This window comes from Zingiber officinale, chromosome 1B (genome assembly GCF_018446385.1).
Source record: "Zingiber officinale cultivar Zhangliang chromosome 1B, Zo_v1.1, whole genome shotgun sequence".
In the NCBI taxonomy this organism is placed as follows: domain Eukaryota; kingdom Viridiplantae; phylum Streptophyta; class Magnoliopsida; order Zingiberales; family Zingiberaceae; genus Zingiber; species Zingiber officinale.
The window spans coordinates 132,409,612-132,431,201 of record NC_055986.1 but is presented as its reverse complement, the minus strand read 5'-3'; positions in this window follow the sequence as shown (position 1 = coordinate 132,431,201).

Here is a 21,590-nt window from a genome sequence, read left to right as displayed (position 1 = left end):
TTTCTATAAAATATTTTTTTAGTTCACTCAGCTTTTATCCGCATCTTTTAAAACTAAAGTACTTAGCTATATTTTAATAAAATTCTTTAATTTTATTTCAAATTTTTGGTAAGTCATTTTTCAAAGCTAAGTCATTTTGCAACCTTCTCTCTATTTGTTTTTGATATATGACAAAGGGGAGGAGAAAGTGAGAGTTAAGTAATTAAGGGGGAGGAAAAAGTGAATAAGTGATTAAGGGAGAAATACAGCTTGCAACTTGTTGTCATAAGTTGTTCTAAATATTATTTACACTTGATTTCTTGAATCTTGATGTTACACCTTTTTAACCTTGAATTTACACATTTATGCTTTTTATGGTATACTTAACTTTGAATTTTGTTGTTATAATTAAAAAGAGGAGATTATTGGCGCGAGAAGCATTCGTCGATCGAACCTGAGTTTTGATAATAGAAAAGGGTTCAAAGTTAAGGTTATTTGTGGTCTAACGAGTTTGAATGAGATTGCAGGAAAGTCCTAAGTGTACTTAGGCAAAAGTCCTAGCTAGGCAAGTGGAAAACCCTAGGGGTGCTAACTCTAGGTCCTAGGGGGTGGTAACCCTAGGCGGAAAGTCTTGGCGGGTCGAAGGCTTCGAGCAAAAATCTTAGAGTCGGGGGGCTCTATGCTGAAATCCTGGTGTCGCGAACCGGGTGGAAGACTGGACGAGTCGTGGAGCGAATGTCCAGCAGAAAGTCCTGGAGATTCAAACGCTGAGCAGAAGTTCAGTTGGCTTGGAGAATCAATTTGGCAAACAGGTAAACTCTCCTGAGTGGAGTAGGTGAGGGCACGTTCCTCGATGAGGGAACAGTAGGCATCGATTCGACCTAGGGTTTCCAGAGGTGAAATCCGAAGTCAGAACCAGACAGTTTGGAGATTGTCAAAATAACGTTCCATTTATCTTATTTTATTGTACTAACCTTATTTTGCAGGATATACTTTGTTTGTAGACTGACATGCCTTGCAGGATGGAAATTGCACAAGAAAAGTCTTGAATGAACAATCCCGATGCGCCCTCCATGGAGCTTGGAGGTGCCTCAGGTGAGTTGATCGACAGCCCCGCAGCAAGGCGTGAGGGCGCCCTCCATGGAGCTTGGAGGCGCCCTGGATGCTGGATGGAGGGCGCCCTCCATGGAGCTTGGAGGCACCCTGGATGCTGGATGGAAGGCACCCTCCATGGAGCTTGGAGGCACCCTCAGGTGAATAAGCAGCGAAGATGCAGGAGCTTATCGACGCTGCGATTTCGACGGGGTTGGAGGCACCCTCAACAGGTTACTTAAGCCTGGTTCGAGTAGCAGCTTATACAGAACTTGAAATCGTGATCATTCTTTCTTGTGCTGCTCAAAGAATAATTCGACAAAGTTGTAACTCGACTCCGACGACCAGAAGCTTCAAGTTTACTGATTTTAGTCATTGGTATATTTTACTGCATTTAATTAATTATACTTCAAAGTTGTAATTTTCTGAATTGATAGTGATTGCCCAAAGTAAACACTCAATGAGTGTGAGCCTTGGAGTAGGAGTCGCCATAGGCTCTGAATCAAGTAAAACTCTTGGTGTTCGAGTATTATTTTTATTTTTCCACTGCGTGCTTTACTCTAACAAACGAATTAGCCACGAGCGCTATTCACCCCCCCTCTAGCGCTTTCGATCCTACACAAGTTCCCGGTGGACAACCGAGTGGGCGAAGTCAAAGGTGATCAGTTGGTCGTATGGCGATGCTACGTCGAGATGGTCAAGTCCGAAGCGAGAAGTGCTCGGAAGAATCCGTACTTGGAGGTGAACACAATCACTGAAAACCCTCCTACATTGGTGTACGAAGAAAAGGAGGAGGTTCAGATCCACCCCAGCTAAATGGAAGCAACGACCTTTATCGTCGCTGACCTAGAGGTGGAGAAGAAGGTAGAGTTGGTCACCTGCCTTAGACAAAATCATGATATGTTTGCATGGTCGACACACGAGCTTCCTGGTATCTCCCCAAGTGTGGCTCAGCATGAGCTTCATGCTCGATCAGACACTCGGCCGGTGAAGCAAAGAAAGAGGGGCTTCAGTGCAGAGCAAAATTTGATCATTTGGGCGGAGATAGAGAAGTTGCTGGAGGCCAGCCATATAAGGGAAGTTCAATTCCCGAGCTGGCTAGCCAATGTCGTGTTAGTCTCCAAGACGGGCAATAAATGGAAGGTCTGCATCAACTTTCATGATTTGAACAAGGCGTGCCCAAAAGACTTCTATCCGTTACCCAGGATAGACCAGATGGTGGACTCAATGGAGGGTTGCGAGCTAATCTGCATGCTCAATGCATACCAAGGGTATCACGAAGTGTCGCTCACCCGAGAAGACTAGGAGAAGGTCAGCTTCATTACGATCGACGGAATATACTGCTATAATATCATGCCGTTCGGACTCAAGAATGCCGGAGCCACTTACCAGAGGCTGATAAACAAGGTGTTCCGATGGCAGATCGATCGTAATATGGAGGTATATGTCAACGACATATTAATAAAATCCCTCCAAGCTACTGACATGTGCATAGATATCGAGGAGACCTGCCGAATGCTGAGGGCATATGAAATAAAGCTGAACCCAAGAAAGTGTCTGTTCAGCACGAAGAGTGGCCACTTCCTAGGTTACATCGTCACCAAAAGGGGCATTGAAGCCAATCCAAGAAAATTCAAAGCGTTGCAAGACATGCCGCCACCTCGGAACTTGAAGGAAGCTCAACGGCTAACCGGTTGGATCATGGTGCTGTCTAGATTTATATCCAAGTTATCCAACCGGAGCCTGCCATTCTTTAAGATGCTTCACCGAGCTACAAAATTCCATTGGGATGCTGAGTGCGATCGGGCATTAGAAGAGCTTAAGGAATATCTTAACTCCTTGCCTGTATTAGCCAAGCTAATTGTTGGTGAGCCGCTCTGATTATATTTATCATCCAACGAGTATGCGGTTGGGTCGGCTATAGTTAGGCAGAATGGCCAAGAGCAACAACATGTATACTTTTTAAGCCATATATTGAAGGATGCAGAGTCTCGCTACACCGGTATAGAAAACTTAGCTTATGCTTTGATTCTTGCCACTCAGATGCCGTCCATATTTTCTCGCACACTCAATCATCGTGCTGACTAACAACTCCTTGGAACAGGTCTTTCTCAACCCCGAGGCATCAGGAAGACTGATCAAATGAATGATCGAGTTGAGCAAATTTGACATACAATATCAACCCCGAGTAACAATCAAGGCTCAGACCTTGGCAAATTTCGTCATAGAGGTCCAGAATGTCAAACCGGAGGCAACGTGGAAGATATATGTTGACGGCTCATCCACTCGGCAAGGTAGCAGAATCAGCATATTGTTCATCTCACCACGGGAAGACCGGATGTAACTTTCCATTCGGCTTGACTACCGCGCCACCAATAATGAAGCTGAGTATGAAGCATTGATAGATGGCCTACAGGCAGCCCGACATGTGGGAGCCGTTAAAGTTCTCATCCACTCGGACTCTCAGTTGGCCGTTCAGTAGCTATTCGAGATGTTCGAGATAGGCAATGCCCGAGTCAGGCTTTATGCGGAAGCCTTCGAAAATCTGAAGACCAACTTTCAGGAGGTCATTATACAAAAGACCCCCCGATCGGAGAACCAGGAGGAAGATGAGTTGACAAAATTAGCCAGTTCATTGTCACCGATCATCATAGGGCAGGCGATCGAACAGGTCTTGCTCATGGTACATATTGACCGAATGGAAGGAATGACCTTCTCGAATGACTGGAGGACGACTCTTAAAGAACTTCTGTGGTTGGGTGTTATCCCTATCGATTAGGAAGAAGCTCGCTTGCTGAAGAAGAGGGTCGGACGATTCACCTTGGCCGGGGACCAGCTTTGTAAGAGAGCCTTCTCCAGGCCCCTACTCAAAAGCGTCAGATCGAAAGATCTCGAATACATTCTGCGGGAAGTGCACCAAGGTTTCTGCGGAGGCTATCTGGGCAGCCGTGCGTTAGCTCGGAAGATATTCCTAGCCAGATATTTTTGGCCGACCCTCCAAGAAGACACCACTCGGATGGTAGCCACTTGCTTGTCCTGCCAAAAATATCACAACCTTGCGCACCTACAGACCGAGGAAATAAAGGAGTCCACAGTATCTTGCCCGTTCTACAAATGGGGCATGGATATCATTGGGTCATTCTCCATGGCGACAGGTCAGCGAAAACTTTTGCTCATCGCTGTGGACTACTTCTCGAAGTAGGTGGAAGCTGAGCCGCTTGCAAGAATAACTGGACATATGGTCATTAAGTTCGTTTGACAGAACAACATATGCCGGTTCGACATCCCATGTTGGATCGTATTAGATAATGGGAGACAATTCGCCGATTAGAGGCTCAGAGAATGGTGCGGGGGCTATGACATCCTGCAGGCCTTCACGTCTATGGCTTACCCCCAGAGAAACGGACAAGTCGAAGTCGCCAATCGGGAAATCCTTAGAGTTCTACGTGCTCGGCTTGACCACGCCGAAGGCAGCTGGGTCGACGAGCTCCCCAGTTTGTTGTGAGCCCTTTGCATGACCTCGAAGGAGGGGACCGGCATAACCCCCTTCCACTTGGTATACAACGGCGAAGCAGTCGTCCCCGTGGAGGTCGGGGTAGAATCCGATCGGGTGCAGTAATACGATGAAGGAAATGCCAAACGGAGGCTCATGGAGCTCGACTTGGTGGATGAAACGTGGGCAAAGGATGTTTGGCTAACAGCGTATCGATAACAGATGAAGCAGAACTACAAGCGAAGGGTGATCCCGAGGTCCTTCTAGGTCGGTGATCTCGTATGGAAGAAAGTGAAGTCGGTTGGCGACGTCACCAAGCTCAAAGCCCATGGGCGGGACCTTTCAAATTCAAACTCTGTTCAGACACCTACTACTTGGAGGATGAGGGGGGAAAGCAACTCGAGAGGCCGTGGACCATGAATCATCTCCAATCCTATAGGGCCGGATGAGAGGTGCGCAAGTGAATACATATATTTTTGTATGTTTCCTGAACACAGGGCAAATATGAATAAAAGCGAAGAATGTCACTCTTGAGATGCGTCTTCCCCAACGGTAGAGCGGTGACCTTAAACCCTGGTTTACATCGATGGTCGAGCTTCGACCTTAAACCCTGGTCTACATCAACGATCGTGCGGCGACCATAAACCCTAGTCTTCTCAACTGTCGAGTGGCAACCTTAAACCCTCATCTTCCCCAATGCTCGAGTGGCGACCTTAAACCCTCGTCTTCCCCAATCGTCGTGCGGCGACCTTAAACCCTGGTCTACATCAACAGTCGAGCGGTGACCTTAAACCCTGGTCTACATAAATGGTCGAGCGGCGACCTTAAACCCTAGTCTTCATCAATGGTCGAGCGGTGACCTTAAACCCTTATCTTCCCCAACGGTCGAGCGGTGACTTTAAACCCTCGTCTTCCCCAACGGTCGAGCGGCAACCTTAAACCTTCGTCTTCCCCAATGGTCAAGCGGCGACCTTAAACCCTCGTCTTCCCCAACGGTCAAGCGGTGACCTTAAACCCTAGTCTTCATCAAGGGTTGAGTAGTGACCTTAAACCTTGGTCTACATCAACGGTCGAGCAGCAACCTTAAACCCTTGTCTTCCCAATGGTCGAGCGGCGAACTTAAACTCTCATCTTCATCAACAGTCGAGCAGCAATCTTAAACCCAATTCTTCATTAACGGTCTAGCGGCGACCTTAAACCCTAGTCTTTGCCCAGTCTTTATCAACGGTCGAGCGGCAAGCTTAAACCCTAGTCTTCACCAACTGTCGAGCGGCGACCTTAAACCCTCATCTCGATAAGTGGTCAAACAACGATCTTATAACTCAAGAATGATGAATGGCTGACAACGAAATACAGTGACCGTTCGGGACTATTCTTCAAAATACTTTCATCACGAATCGGAAGGTCGCAGAATCATAATGAGCAACTCTAAAAACAAGACGGATCGATCAGTTGGATAAACTAGTCGTTGCCAATCGGAGGAGTCATGAGGCCACGACTTTATGCAATGTTCGAAAGACGAGTTAAAAAAACAAATACCGGAAGAAGATAAAGCTTAGCCGAACGAACAAGCATTCATTGAAACTTCAAAATTTTACAAAGGTGGAACTCTCAACCTCACTCAAGGTAATTGTTGACGTTCCGCAAGTGGACGAAAATTTCGTAAGTAATAATAAAGATATCGTATCCACAGGGATTGAAATAACCACTAAAAATTTCTCAATACGAATTAGCTAAACAACTAATCAATTGATTCACAATAACAAAGTGTAACTATCAAAGGTAAAGATAGAAATAAAATAATAAGAATCAATAATAAGGGCAATGATAAGGGATGTTCTAGGAGTTTTGGTTTCTTTGTAAGGTTGTTCAATGTAAATGATCTACCGAATCTTATTCCTCAATTTTCTATCATTTGTAGAGAGTTATCGGTTCTCTCTTGCAATAGACAACCGACCTAGCACTAAATCTATACCTAAATGTGATCAAATAAAAATGAATTTATGTTGTCCTTACACGGGCTTGCCTGTCACGTGCGTCCCTCGGATAATCAACATAGAAATTTATCACTTATCAACCGCATCGAGATACAAAGATTAATCTAAATTATCCATCCTACCCCCTTGAATGACCCTATTTCACCTTCAAGATCATCCCTCAAACGTCCTTACACGGGCATGTTCCTGTCACGAACGTCCCTCGAAAAATTGAATGAGAAACAATCCATACAAGATTCATAAGATATTCAAACATTAAATCAAGCATGGTAATTAGGCACAATCACAACAATCCATACAAGATCAAATTGATACAAATAGGGCAAAATCATAGAAATAGGAAATTGACAAATCCATAAGAGTTTTACATCAAATCATCCTTACAATTACTCCCTCCATCCTAGAACAAAGAAATCTACTCTATGAAATGAGGAAAGAAATCTAAAGAGAAGGGAATTACAAGCATTCTTGATCCCAAATCCAAGAAAAGGAAGGAAGAAAATTTATCTGCGATGAAGAACCGTCTCCAGATCCAATCCACAATCTTGGATTCGAAACGTTGAAAATCTCCCCTTGAATCGCTGCAAAATCCCTCCAAGATGAAGAAGAATCACCCCAAACCTTGATCCCCCCCAGAAGGGAGAAGATCCCTTTTCAAATGATGAAGACACCCTTATATAGAGAAGGGGTTTGGGCGCCACACGACCCCTTGACATGGCCGTGTGAGGCTCACACGACCTGCACTACTCCCCTCTCTGCCAGGGTGACACAACCGTGTGAAGCTCACATGGCCTTGGCATGCTCTGCCACTGCCCCCTTGCACGGTCGTGTAGATCTACACGACCTGCATTGCCTCCAGTTCTGGTACTCCTGCACGGCCATGTCTGGGACACGACCATGGCTGGTTTAGTCTCTGGATGGCTTACACGGGTGTGTCTGGGACACGACCATGTTCTTCTCCTTCTCTGTCAAGGTTACACGGCCGTGTGGATTCACACGGCCATGTCATTCTTCTCCTCTGGAAACATTACATGGCCGTGTAGCTCACACAACCATGGGTCATGTAGCTCACACGGCCGTGTGGAGCTCACACCCCCTTGCATGGCCCTTTCACACCCCTTGTCTTGGCCCTTGCACACCCCTTGTCATGGACGTTGTCATAGCTCTAAATGGAAATGTTTCATTTCAACGTCTTTTACACCATCAATATGGGGTTTTCTCTAGTTGAAGTCTTCATCAAAGTTGTAGATCTTGAAGTTATCTACAAATCGGTATAAAGAACAGCCCAAAACTTTAACCGAGCACAAAGTTATGATCATTTTACTTTTGGTCTGCAGTGCTAGAAATCTCACACGGCCTGCACACGGCCGTGTGATGTTCACACGGCCTCAACACGCCCCCCACATGGCCTTGACACGGCCGTGTAGGTGCCACACGGCTAGAACATGAAGAAAACTTAGTTTTGCATGCCTGTGTTACTCTGGAAGCTCTCAACTTCATTTAAACTCTGTTTTTGCTCCAAATCATGTCCTATCAATCAAAATAAGCAAAGAGTAGATCTCCGAACAAAATATAATGGAAGTATGACATTATGATGAATTTGGGTGCAATAAACATAGATTATGCGCATGAAGTACAAGTAGATGTGCATCAAAGTATGCATAAAAGTGTATATAATATACGCACATCAGTAATCTAAGACATTATCGAGCAGCGATTTAGTGAGTTTGTCCCGACCGATGACCTTACTCGATAAAGCGGTAGAGATGTAGCCGCCTGCTTGGAGTTTGCCAAACGTCCCTTCGATTACTAGGTCGAATAGGCGAAGTGCTTGGTTAGCGACCTTGTCGTTGAAAGCATTCAAGCAGATGTAGTTCCTCTTCATAGTCTCAAACTGACTAGGCTCAGCATCTTGATAAGTTTTTAAGGCCGCTCGGGAGGCCTCCAGTTCGCCCTTCGCGGTGGTTAGCTAATCATTTTTTGTGGAGAGTTAGCCTTGAATGGTAGTTTCTTCGGTCGACTGACTCTTCTGTTCAACAATAAGAAAACTTCGGCTTCTTTGAGTTTTTTAGCGAGAGCCTAGGCTTCTTTATTCTTTAGGTCGAGGTCTTCGATGATCTGGAGTTTCCTCGCATTAGCCGATTCAATCTTGGCATCAAAAGTGCTGACTTTCTTATTAAGCTGAGCTAGCAGAGAGGCCTTCTTTATGTTCTTTCCCCGCTTGGCCTCTAGTAGCTCGGTGCTCTTCGCCAGATTGGCCCTCAGCTTAGTCACCTTAGCATTCGTTTGATCCTGAGAGGTAGATGATTGGCCGCTCAATGCCTTCAGCTTCTTGACTTCCTCCTCCAGAAAGGTGAGCCTCTGGCACATTACTAGACTCTCTACCCAATTTACGAATAACCAGGAAAGTATATGCATTGACCGGGGATAAATTAAGAAAATACAATAAAACACAACACTTATTCCAGTGGACATCTGGGTATGGTTGTCCGCAAGCGCCCCCGGAGGCATCATCGCTGCACGGGCTCGGGCGTCAGCCCATATATGTGTGAGTGGCCCTTGGATAATTATTTGGAGCTAGGGGGCTCAGGATTCAACGCTAGCCGACTCGCACCATTCCTCAGTCAGCAAATGAAGAACTGCCGTTATATGGCACTGGCCGCTTGGGCCTGATTGAGCAGAGGTCACTCGGCCGGACGACCGGGACGAGGACGCCGGACGGATGCCAAATTTCTTGACCTTCGATTGTGGTGGCATGAATGCCACTGGCGGCACGTAGAGAGTCCCTTGCGGCAGACCGGATAACGAGGGCGCCCGATCAGATGACGTGGGGGCTGTAGTTTCTTGAACTGGAGCGGGGGTCGAAGTTTCAACCTGTTCGGTGAACCACACCACCAAGGATGCGGAGCGTGATGAAGGCTCTGCTCGACGCCTCTTACGCCTAATCAGCAGCTCTCCTGAGGAGGCAGAGCCCGCCCCCCCCCTCAACTTGAACTACTAGAAGTCGTTCGGAGGGCGGTTGTGATCCACCAACCGCTCCACCACTAGGCGTTCCACTGGCTACCCCTCCGCTCACCAAGACTGGAGCCGCTTCGCTCTCGTTTTGTGGATCTTCTTGAGAGCCGACCGATTATAGACCACGGCTCTCCAACTCCTCCATAGCCACTATATTGATCGTGGCATCCGCAAGCTTAGTCTTGTCGGCCATACGCACATGTAGCATGACTTCAACTACAAAAGAGGAATAAAAATCAATTAAAATCAAAGGAAGGAGTGAAGAAGTTGCATACCTAGACTAGACAGAAGCCAGGTGCGGATTGGACTCAAGCCGAAAATGTAAAGGACACCCTCCAACAACAACTTGTGGATGTCATATTTCTGACCGACCAACATTGAAGCTATGTTGAGGTAGTTCAATTGGCTCTTGTACTATTTCAAGGGAGGCTGACTCGCCACTTTGAACTGCTACTGGGTCGAGAAGTCTGACCGCTCAAGAAGGCATACAAAAAAGAAGTATTCCCTCCAATGCTTGTTGGAGGTCGGTATTTTGCAAAGAAAAGTAAGCCCACTCGGGCTTGGAAAAGAAAAGTCCCCGGCTCAGACAATTTCAGATAATAGAAATAGTGAAAAATCCGGGAAGTGAGAGGAATGTCGTGCAGGCAAAACAGAATAACTACCCCACACAACAGCTGAAAGGAGTTCGACACTAATTGATGAAGGGAGATGCAAAAGTATTTACAAACGACGGGAAAAAAGGTGTGAATAGGAAATCACAGATTGGCAGTAAACTGATCCCTAAAGAAGCAAAGACAGTTGGGCGGCGGAGAGTTTGGCTAATCGGAAGGAGAGGGAAGAACAACTTTATATCCAAAAGGAAACTCAAACGCGGTTGTTAGACTCTCATCGCCGTTAGCGTCAAACCTGGACTCAATAGAGGTGTACCAAAGCCCAGGGATGCCGATAGGCGGCTGTGAGGAACTCGCCATCGCAAAAAACAAAGGCAGCGAAAGGATATGAGGAGAAGGAAGCCTACTGGAAGAATATCACCAGAACACAGACGAAGAAACATCGAAAAACTCGAAGACGGGGAAGTGTAGAGGAAGAAGGCTATATGTGATTGGAAGGAAGCTTACTGGAAGGTCACCAGAGGAGCAGGTAAGGAAGAATATCGCCGGAGCACAGAGACGGAGTATCACCGAAGAGCTCAAAGACGGGAATGAGAAGGGGGAGAAGGCGATGTGCATGAGCTTATAAGTCTCGGGGCTGGCTGATTGGAGCCGCCCGATCTAGCTCGTGGAAACCTAGGTAGAAATCTGGCCGTTGAATTGAAAACACCAAAGGTCACATCACCAGAGGATATCCTCCTATCACGTCAGGCGTGTGGTGGCAGCGGACGGGACACGTGGCGGCTCGCCATGGGCTGTCATTTAATGAGGGCAATTAAAAGGCATGGGGGTGCGCTCAGTCATAATGCGCAGAGATTTGCACGATTTTCCAAAAATATGAGCGACGTAAGCCCGGATCGTGCTCACCCAAAGAAGCCAAAAGATTTCCAAGTATGAATGAAGTCCCTGCCAGAGGAAAAATTTGGCAGCATTTCCTTTGTACTGATGACAATCTAAAATATGAATACAACCACAAGAATACATACATCAACCCACACGACTGGAATATACACAACCACACAGTTATATACTCAGCCTACTCGGCTGGAGCAAAATAATCACAACCAAACAGTTATATATATTAAACAACATACACGACTGTACTAAAACACAGCGGAAAACCAAAAGGAAAGACCCATAAACCAAAAACAGAGATTGCTAGCTAGCTAGGCTTATACAACCATAACAAGACAAATACAATTAAAATAGCCACATGGCTAAACACTGATACAAAGCTAAATCAATAAAGAGAATATAAAAAGAAATCAAGAGCGAGATAAATCGTTCTGATGTGACATGGAGCCGGCAGACAAGATACTCCAAGCGACACGACATATCTATGTGCTAACCTGAATATAACAAGAAAAATAAGGGGTAGTTAATATAACATACTCAACGGGTATCGAACTAACATGCATAGTAAGATATAGCTACCAGTAATAATCATGGAGTACAGTCTCCTGAACAACAATAGGTAATGTAAAACTGAAAAACAGAAGAAGAATTGTACTCACCAGGGCCTCCTATCCTGACATAAGGGTGGGAACCATACCAATAGATGTAGGGTCATCAAACCAAATACATCATGTCTCCTGTATGCATGTCAATTATATGCAACCACTAAAATACAGCAAGCACAAACAATAAATGCAATCCATGCATATGATGCAAATGACATAGTCACCCTTGACGCCAGTCAGCCATCTCACACACAATGGTGAGACCGAGTGGGTAGGGCTATGACAACTGTGCACTCTGCCATCACTACTTCTGAGTGACCGAGTGGACAGGATGCTGTCGGAGTACACCTATCCTCCTACCCCAAATCATAAGTGGGGGAGCACAATGCTCTCATCTCCTTGTGTTATAGTCAAGAGGAGGGATTCCTGTCCTGCTACCACGCTGCAATCACACTACCCATGAGCGGACCAACGGAGCCCTGACAGAGCAAACTGCACACACCCTGCCTGATATACCACTAACCCATGAGTGGTTGTGTGTGCAGATCCATGTAACTGGCGATGTGTTCAACAATAATGGAGCCGACAATTGCTCAGCATGCAATCATGCAAGATGGTGCATGACACTAAGGCTACGTTTGGTTGGGTGTAATGTAATCGAGCTTGTAATGTAATCAAATTTGTAATGTAATGTAATCTTAATTATATTACTACGTTTGGTAATATAATGTTTGTAATCTTTGATTACAAGGGTAATTATATTCTTTTGTTTGATATCCATTATTTTTTATAATGAATGTAATTCATATTATTATAAAATGAAAAAATATCCTGCGACTTCTACCGACGGTTGCTGCATCTCTGTCGGAGCTTGCGTCCGGTGATCGATGACGACTGCCGGCGACCGACGGTCGGTGATCGGCGATGACGGCGGCGGTCGGCAACCGGTGGCAGCGGTGGCTGGAGACCGGCGGCGACGGTGGCCGGCGATGGCGGTCGGCGACCGACCGCGGGGGCGGCGGCGGCGAGTGGTGGCGGCCGCGCAACAGGCGGAACCGGCGGCGGCGGGCGACGACCGGCGGCGGGCGACCAGCGGCGGTGGCCGGCGACCGACAACAGGCGACCGGCAGCGACGGCCGGCGACTGACGACGGTGGCGGCGGGTGGGCGGCGGCGGTGGCCGGCGACTGGCGGCGACCAGCGATCAACGACGGCGGCCGGTGACGTTGGCAGACGACCGACGACGGCGACCGACGACCGGCGACGACGGCCGACGACCAGTGACGACTGGCGACTGGCGGCGGCCGGTGGGCGGGTGACGGCTGACTAGGGGTATATTCGACATTCAAATTTTGGTTAAACAGCGACCTCGTAATGTAATCGGATTACATAGTATTTTTTTTGTAATTTAGATTGCAAAATTTCACTACCTTTTGTAATCGAGATTACATTACATTATAGGTTTAAAGTTAAAACAAACAAAATAATCAGCTTTGTAATGTAATCCTGATTACATTACAAGGCAGATTACATCCTACCAAACGTAGCCTAAGCATGTAAATCCTGATAAATACCAACCTCCTCGTAATATGTATGAAAAAGGAAATCAAGTCCAAATCAATGATCTAGGTACACATGCCAAGTAGTAAACCTAGGTACACATGCCAAGTAATAAACAAGGTACACATGCCAAGTATAAACTAGTAGCCAGACCTGTATCCGATAATGCACTGTATGTCACTACATAAGTACACAATGCAAGAATAGAATGACATAATCATAAATGCATAATAGATAAAAATATGGGCATACTACGGGTATCAAGTAGTGACATACCAAGCAGATATAAACATAATTATTACTACTAGTTATAACCTACTAAGAATATCAGAATTACAGTATCAAAAACATAAGTCAAAGGTACCCATCTTTATACGTAGACCGTGTCAAATCAATCTCATGTCAAGATGCTCGCCTTGAATCAATGTCCTGCGATCACATAATGTATTTAGCTATATATAGCAAATAGCTAAATAAACCCCCCAACCTAATTAGGGAAAACCCTAATCGAAATAATTAACTTAAATCATTAATCCAATTAGGATTAATTCAATCCATAATTCCTTCACTTCAATCCTCCTCATGAGTTAATCAATTTTAAATCTAGGTCATCTTCTAAGATCAATACACACTTAATTCATCCATAACAATTCAATGATCCTAACATCAACCATGCATTCATCTCTTAATTATCAATCTACTACATAATGAATCAAACCAATCTAAAAACTCACCCAAATCCATAGCATCACAACTTGACCCGGCTGCCAGAGGAGGTTGTTGCCAGAAACAGTGGTCGAAGCTACAAAGATCACTACCAATCTGATACCAAATCCATAACCAATCTTGTAATCAAATTTAAACTCAGATTCAACAAACTTACCCCCAAATCCGGATGCCCCCCATTGATGACTCACTGCTAGAGAAGATCGCTGCTAGGGCTGATGGCCGAGGTTTCGTGATACTGCTGCCCTTACCCAAATCAGCAATGTACCATAGATCTGTGTCAGCAATGCCAGGGGCCAACGATGGCCCTAGATCGGAGATAACTACTGGCATCCAATGGTGATCGCAACAGTGGCGGTGATTCATGGTGTTCCTCCAGTGCATATGGGTAAACATCGTTGGATCAAAAAGAGGCCTCGGCTGCTAGGGCATGGCGAAAAGAAAATCATAAGAAGGTTAGGTTGTGACTATTGTGGTACCGAGCCGCAGTGGAGAAGGGCGGCATAGCAATCGGGCAGAGCTGTTAGAGTGTATACTAAAAGTCTAGCTTTTTGTATAAACATTTAAGAATCACATTGGTCAAATGTCTACATTTATGCGAAGCGTAGTTGCCCATTGAATTTATATTGAAGATAACATGGTGTGAGGAGACACACAGAAGTTCATATTATCAGTTCTTTATAAATTATAAACAGTTGTTCACAACCAAGATGGAATGGGACAAACCATTGGAGTGGTTGTAGTGTAATTAGGTATTAGTTTATCTTGACTAATAAATTACACTAGTACACTATGAGTGTATTGAGCAGGACCATTTGAGGTAGTATCTTTTTATACTGACTATATAAAAGAACAATATCTCTATTATTATGGAAGTGTGTACTCTTAATCATGATATAATAACAAGCACGTATACTTAATATTTATTTCTTTGATTTATCAAAGGGTGCAATTTAACTCGTTAAATCAATAGGTTCAATAAGTTGGGAAATGATATTATTTATATGATGTGTTATTGATTATAGAATGAAACTGTGTCCTAGTAATCTAGGTTGATGATGTCCCCTTGAGGAGCTCATAAGGATTGTCATGTAAACCCTGCAGGTGGACCTAGTTCGGCATGACAATGAAGTTGAGTGGTACTACTCTTGGAGCTAGATATTAATTAAGTGAGTTGTTAGTAACTCATTTAATTAATGGACATTTGATATCTTAAACACAGGGAGACTAACACACTCATGATAAGAAGGAGCCCATAAAGTAATATGGGATTGGTGCGGTAGTGCAATAATAACTCTTTAGTGGAATGAGATATTATTGATGAACTTGAGTTGGGTGTTCGGGGCGAACACGGGAAGCTCAAGCTCATTGGGAGACCAAAACCAATTCCTCCTCTCGGTCTCTATTGTAGCCTCTTATTTATAAAGTCTTATATCCACCAAACCCAACTTCTTACCCACCTTAAGGTGGCCGGCCAAGCCAAGCTTGTAGCCTAAGCTAGGGCCGGCCAAACCAAGGTTAGATGGGTTCAAGTTGTGGCCGACCCTAGCTTGGAGCCCAAGCAAGGGTGGCCGACCACATTTACATTGAATGAGAGTTTTAAAATTATAAATATTTCATTTTATAGCTTTCTACAAAGGATTAAGAGAAAAGTTTGATATCTTTCCTTATTTGAAGTTAAAAGGAAGATTTTAATTTTTTGATAAATTTTAAATCTTTCCTTATGTGGAAGCCATGGTTTTAAAAGAGAGTTTTAAAATTATAAATATTTTCTTTTATAGCTTTCTACAAAGGATTAAGAGAAAAGTTTGATATCTTTCCTTATTTGTAGTTTAAAGGAATATTTTAATTTTTGATAAAACTTTCCTTTTTGTAACCATCCACATATTTTAAAAAAGAGATTTTAATTTATAAAACTTTCCTTTTATAACCAACCATGAAGGGATTTAAAGAAAGAAAATTTTTAATTAAAATTTCTTACCGGAAACAATTAAGGAAGTTTTAATTTTTTGTTTAAAACTTTCCTTATTTGGAGAACACGGTAGGGGCAGACCATTAAAGGTTTATAAGGAAGTTTTAATTAAATTTTCCTTCTTAGGCATTGACAAAGAATATAAGGAAGTTTTAATTACGTTTAAAACTTTCTTTGTTTGCCAAGACCAAGGAATATAAAAGAGAGGGTAGAGGTGCCTCACCTCACAACAACACATCTATTATTCCTCTCCTCTCTTCCTTGGTGGTGGCCGACTCTCTTCTTCCCCTATTCTTCTTCCTTGGTGGCCGGTGGCATCTCATCTCTAGGAGTTGTTGGTGGTTGGATCTTGTTAGAGGAAGAAGGAGAGATAGGAGGCATTGTTTCTTAGCATCCCTTGGAGCTTGGTTGGTGGCCAAAGTTCTTCATCTCTAGGAGATTGTTGGTGGCTGAAACTTGGAAGGAAGAAGAAGGTTTTGGTGGAGTCTCGTCTTGGTAGATCGTCGCCCACACGACGTCTGAGATAAGAAGAGGAATACAATAGAAGATCATGAGGTCTATAATCTACAAAAGGTATAACTAGTTATTTAATTCCGTATCATAACTAGTTCATCTTTTGTATAGATCTTGAAAAACCAAACACAAGAGGCTATCAGTTTTTTAGTTATCATTTTTGTAATCAATTTTTTTGTTTCGATTTCATGTTTCGATATTGTGCTTCTATTGAGGTCTTTGTAGTTAAACCTAGGTTACTTAAGAAGTTTAAATATCCAATTTCTTTGAAAGGCTTTGTCTAGGCAGTGGTGGATGCTCCCATACCCAAGAAGGTCATGTGCCTCGCCACGTTTGACCTGGAAGTCGATCCTTGAAATGGATATTTGATCAACTTCTGTAATATGGTTTAACTTAAGAAGAACACATCGGTTAAATTTGGAGTAAGAATGTTAAGCATCGTTCCCAATCCAAATTTAACTTATGAAGGACAACTTGTATTAATAATGTTAAGTTCTGTTTGCAATCCAAGTTGAACTTCAGTAGAGCACAAGGGTAGCTAGGAAAGTTTTATGCTTGTACAAAATTTTTGTTCAGGGGAACTAGAGCGGTCTCCAGGTATAGCAACCAACAATTAGTATCAGAGCTAGGGTTAGCCTCTGTGTGTTTGGTTTTAGTTTAATTATGCACATGTCATACATATTTTAGACAGGATAATAGTAGGATGTACAAATAGATTAACTCTGTGGTTGCAGACTCCAGCTATTATGTCCTATTGTGATTGTGTGTGATTTAGGCAGGATAATAGTAGGATGTGCAAATAGATTAACTCTGTGGTTGCAGACTCTAACTATTATGACATATTGTGATTGTGTGTGATTGGACCCTCGGACATGTCGAGGGCATTTTATGTATGTGCATGATTGTACTTATTAAATACAGCAAGAGCTGTATTAGTTTTAGGATTTTACATTTTTGTTCGATCTAGACTTTATGTACATTCCTTTGAGGAATATAGGATCGATATATGTAAAATTCTATTTTGTCGTGAATCGTATCCTTGCGAGGCGTGGTGCTATTTGAGAACCAGAGGCATAGCGGAAAAGGAAGCTCGATGGATGCGATGACATGAACCCTAGGGCTGGCGGCTAGTTTTGACGACTGCTAGGGCTGACAACACACGGAGGACAGTGATGGAAGAGGCCATAATAGTTAGGAAATTATTTTTCCATATTTATTGCTTTTTATTTACTGTGATGTGTGTATGTGCATGTGATGTGTGCTTGCATGATAAAATCCTCATCTTAAAAAACTAAGTGGGAGAGGGATTAGTAAATAAATTCCACGGTCTCCATTACTGGTTTGTAAGTGATGCAAACAAACTTGCGTGTTGGCTCTGAGTGCCTCCCTCCACAACGGATGAGTTTATTTGCAGATCACTAGATCAAACTAACTAAATGGATGATTATAGGAAAATATTTAGGAGCATGTGTGTAACAACCCAAATTTCCTCATTCCGAGTCCTAATAGTAATTAAAAATATTCAGAAATGCTTTAGAAATATTCTAGAGATTTTTAGAAATTTTTAGAGTATTTTTATGCAATTTTTGGAGTTCATTTGGTATTTTTACCAAAAGAAACAAGTTGCAAAAATAAAGAGGTTGAGCCGAGGATCGAACCAGAGACCACCAGTTAAGCAAAGCCTTAAGTTGTCTCGGATGACCAGGAACCCAGCAGGGCCGTGCTGATTAAATATATAGCGAAATAAACTTAAGCAGTAATAGAAAATAGAAAATATTAAGTATAAAAGAGTTTCGGCCGAGATTCGAACCCGCGACCTCCGACCCGGTCCAAGACTTAAGCGAAGCGCGATGACCAAGCGCCCAAGCGGGCCGTGCTGAGCAAATATCGGGCGAAATTTAATTTACGCAGTAGTAGATAACAGAAATACTAAGTTATAAAGAGGGATAAGTTGAGGTTTTGTTTCCGTGACCTAAACCTCCCCTCTCCTTTTCTCTCTCGCGTGCGACGGCCGTTTGGGCGAAAACAGAGAAGAGAAGCTAGGGCTTCTCTCCGGCGAGCGGTTGAGGGTGATTTCTGAGAGGTTTCTTCACCATCACGATCCTCTCGGCGAGGAGAATCCGTAGGCATGAAGAAGAGGCTGGAACTTGCAAATCTCCGGAACTCTAGAAGCCTTGTTTCTTCGGTTGTAAGCTCAAGAACGAGGTAAGTGCTTCCTCACCTGTAGTAGAGTAGTTTCGGATTCATGTTAGCTCCTTGTTTTTGTTTTCGAATCATGCCGTGGAAGTTTTTGTTATGGGTTGCTGCCGTGGGTTTCAAAGAAGGATCATGAATGGTAAAGTTCAAGTATGTGGGTTGTCTACCTCAGGCTTTGTAGCTGGAATTCGGATTTTTGTTGTTCTAGGCAATGAGCATGAAGAACAATTTCGATTTTAGGTTTCCAGTGACAATTTTTCCTTATTAGTACCACTTTGGTTTCTTTTGCTTGCTTACTGTGGCACTAATCATGAAGATGGTTGATTTAGAAGTTTTTCTGCCGTGAGTTTTTAAGAAGATGAGAAGGGATTTGAAATAGCATGGATAGCTAGTTCTGGAAGGTTTTGGATTGCGGTTTTGATCCATTAGTTGTGTTGTGTAGTTTCAATTTCAGAATTTCGTTTGTTAAATCTGAGCATGAGGAATGGTACTTATTTTGTTTCCTTTTGCCAATTTGTTTCCTTTTTGTTTCACTGCCGTAGCATAGGGTATGAGGAATAATTGTAGTAGCAATTTGATTCCCTTTTGTTGGATCGAGAAGCGCTAGAGGGGGGGGGGAGAATAGTGCTCGTGGCTATTTCCGTTTTATCGATTATCGGAATCGTAAATTAAGAGCAAACGCAGCGGAAATGAAATAAATGCAAAGAAGGAACACAACGATTTACTTCGTTCGGAGCCTAGATCGACTCCTACTCGAAGGCCCGCGATCCTTGATCGCTTTTGGTGGGCAACAACTATAAGCACGATTATTACAAACTAAGTATTACAATAAGTGCAATAAATAAATCTATACCAACGATGGAAAATGAAATCTCGGAGCTCAGGGTCGTCGGTCATGAGTAGCAGCACTTCGAAGCGTCTTTTGGAGCATCACGTGAATGAGAGAAGGCTTAGAATTGTTTTTTTGAGGTGCTGCTCGAAACCTGCTTTTAAAGCATGCTGGAAACGCCTCCAAGCTCGTCCGAGGCACCTCCAGTTCGCTCGAGTCGCATGCGTGGATCAGTGACGAACTGGTCGAAACCTATCTGCTAGAGGGCGCCTTCATGGGTCTTCAAGGCACCTTTCAAGGCGCCTCCATAACCCTCTGAGGCGCCTTCATCCCTGTTTCGCGGCCTGCTCAGCTTTTGCACCCGAGGCGCCTCCAAGCTTCATGGAGGCGCCTTGGACATTGTTCATCCGATGGAAGACTTCATTATTTTGTACTTGCAAGACATGTTAGTCCCAAACAATATCCTGCAATACAAAGTTAGCACATAAAGCAATAAATAAAGTAACAAAATATTATCGATAGTCATCAGACTATCCGGGTCTGACTTCGGATTTTCGACCGGAAATCCTAGGTCGACCCGACGCCTACTGTTCCCTTAGGGGGGAACGCGTCCTCACCTACTCCCCTCAGGAGAGATTACCTGATGCCAGTGCGATCCTCCAGATCGACTGGACTTTTGCTCGGCGCTTGATACTCCCGGACTTTCTGCTGGACTTCCGTTTCCTGGCTGGTCCAGTCTTTTACCTGGTTCGCGACACCAGGACTTTCCACCTAGGGTTACCACCCACTAGGAGTTTTGCCTGAAGCACTCAACCCACCAAGACTTTCCGCATAGGGTTACCACCCCCTATGACCTAGGGTTACCACCCCCTAGGGTTTCCCTCCACCTAGGGTTATCGCCCCCTAGGACCTAAGGTTACCACCCCTTAGGATTTTCACCTGCCTAACTGTAGTTAGGACTTTCCTGAAACACTCAGTCAAGCATGTTAGATCACAAACCAACTTAACCTTGAATCCTTTGCCATTATCAAAACTAAGGTTCGATCGTCGGATGCTTCCCGCACCAACAATCTCCCCCTTTTTGATAATGGCAACTGAAATTCAAAGTTAAGTAAAAATATGCAATAAAGTATAAGCACAAGGAAGATAATCATAAGCATGATAGACACATCAAGTGTGAGACTAAGCAAGATAAGCATAAGCATAGCTCCCCCTTAATATAAGTTCCCCTTTTATAGCTTCCCCTTAATATAAATTCCCCTTTTAAGTTTAAATTGGGTTGATTCACTTTGAATTTCTCTTCTCTCCCCCTTTGCCATATATCAAAATAAACTAGTTTGAAAAACTTAACTTTTCAAAACAAAATTTAGTAAAATTTGTTTTAAAATCTTAACTTAGGCAAGAGGCAAAAAGAGAAAGTGAAAACCAACAGCTTAAAATTGGTTTTAATAGCAACAATTTTTGAGAGGAAAATTTGCTAAGGAACATAGTTTAAGTGCAAAATTTTATCAATTAATTTTGCTAAAAAAGATTTTTCTTTGTAATATAGCAAAAAAACTTTTAGTATTAAGCAACTCTTTTAAATTTAGTCAATTTTGAAAACTTAGGTTTTTAAAGAGGGATAAGAACATTTTACACTTAGCTTTTTATAATTGTTTGTCACAAAAGATTCTTAGCTAAGTTTTTATTTTAATTTTCACTTACCAACGTACTATTTGTGTTAGAGTCTTAGGTGATTTTTTTTTTAAAAAATTGTTGGAAAGATACTTAGCCAAAGTTTTCAAAAATTTATAAGAATACTTATTAAATTTTGAGGAGTTTCCAAAAATTTTCCAACTTCAAGAATTTTCCACCTTAAATAAAAAAGATTTGAAAGTTTTAAATTTGAAAAAGTTTTTGAAAAACTGCTTAAAGAAAATGAATTTCAAAATACTTAAGGCAAAGGAGAAGCAATAACCTTAATGTCCAATAGATTGCAAATTTTGTTTTAGTAAGGTATTAGAGCCCTAAAGTCCAAGCATGAGTAAGCCCTAAAAAAATCAAGCACTTAACTTTTTGCCCACATGTCTAACCATTAGTTACTAGCTGTTTGCCTAGAAAGCAACAGTT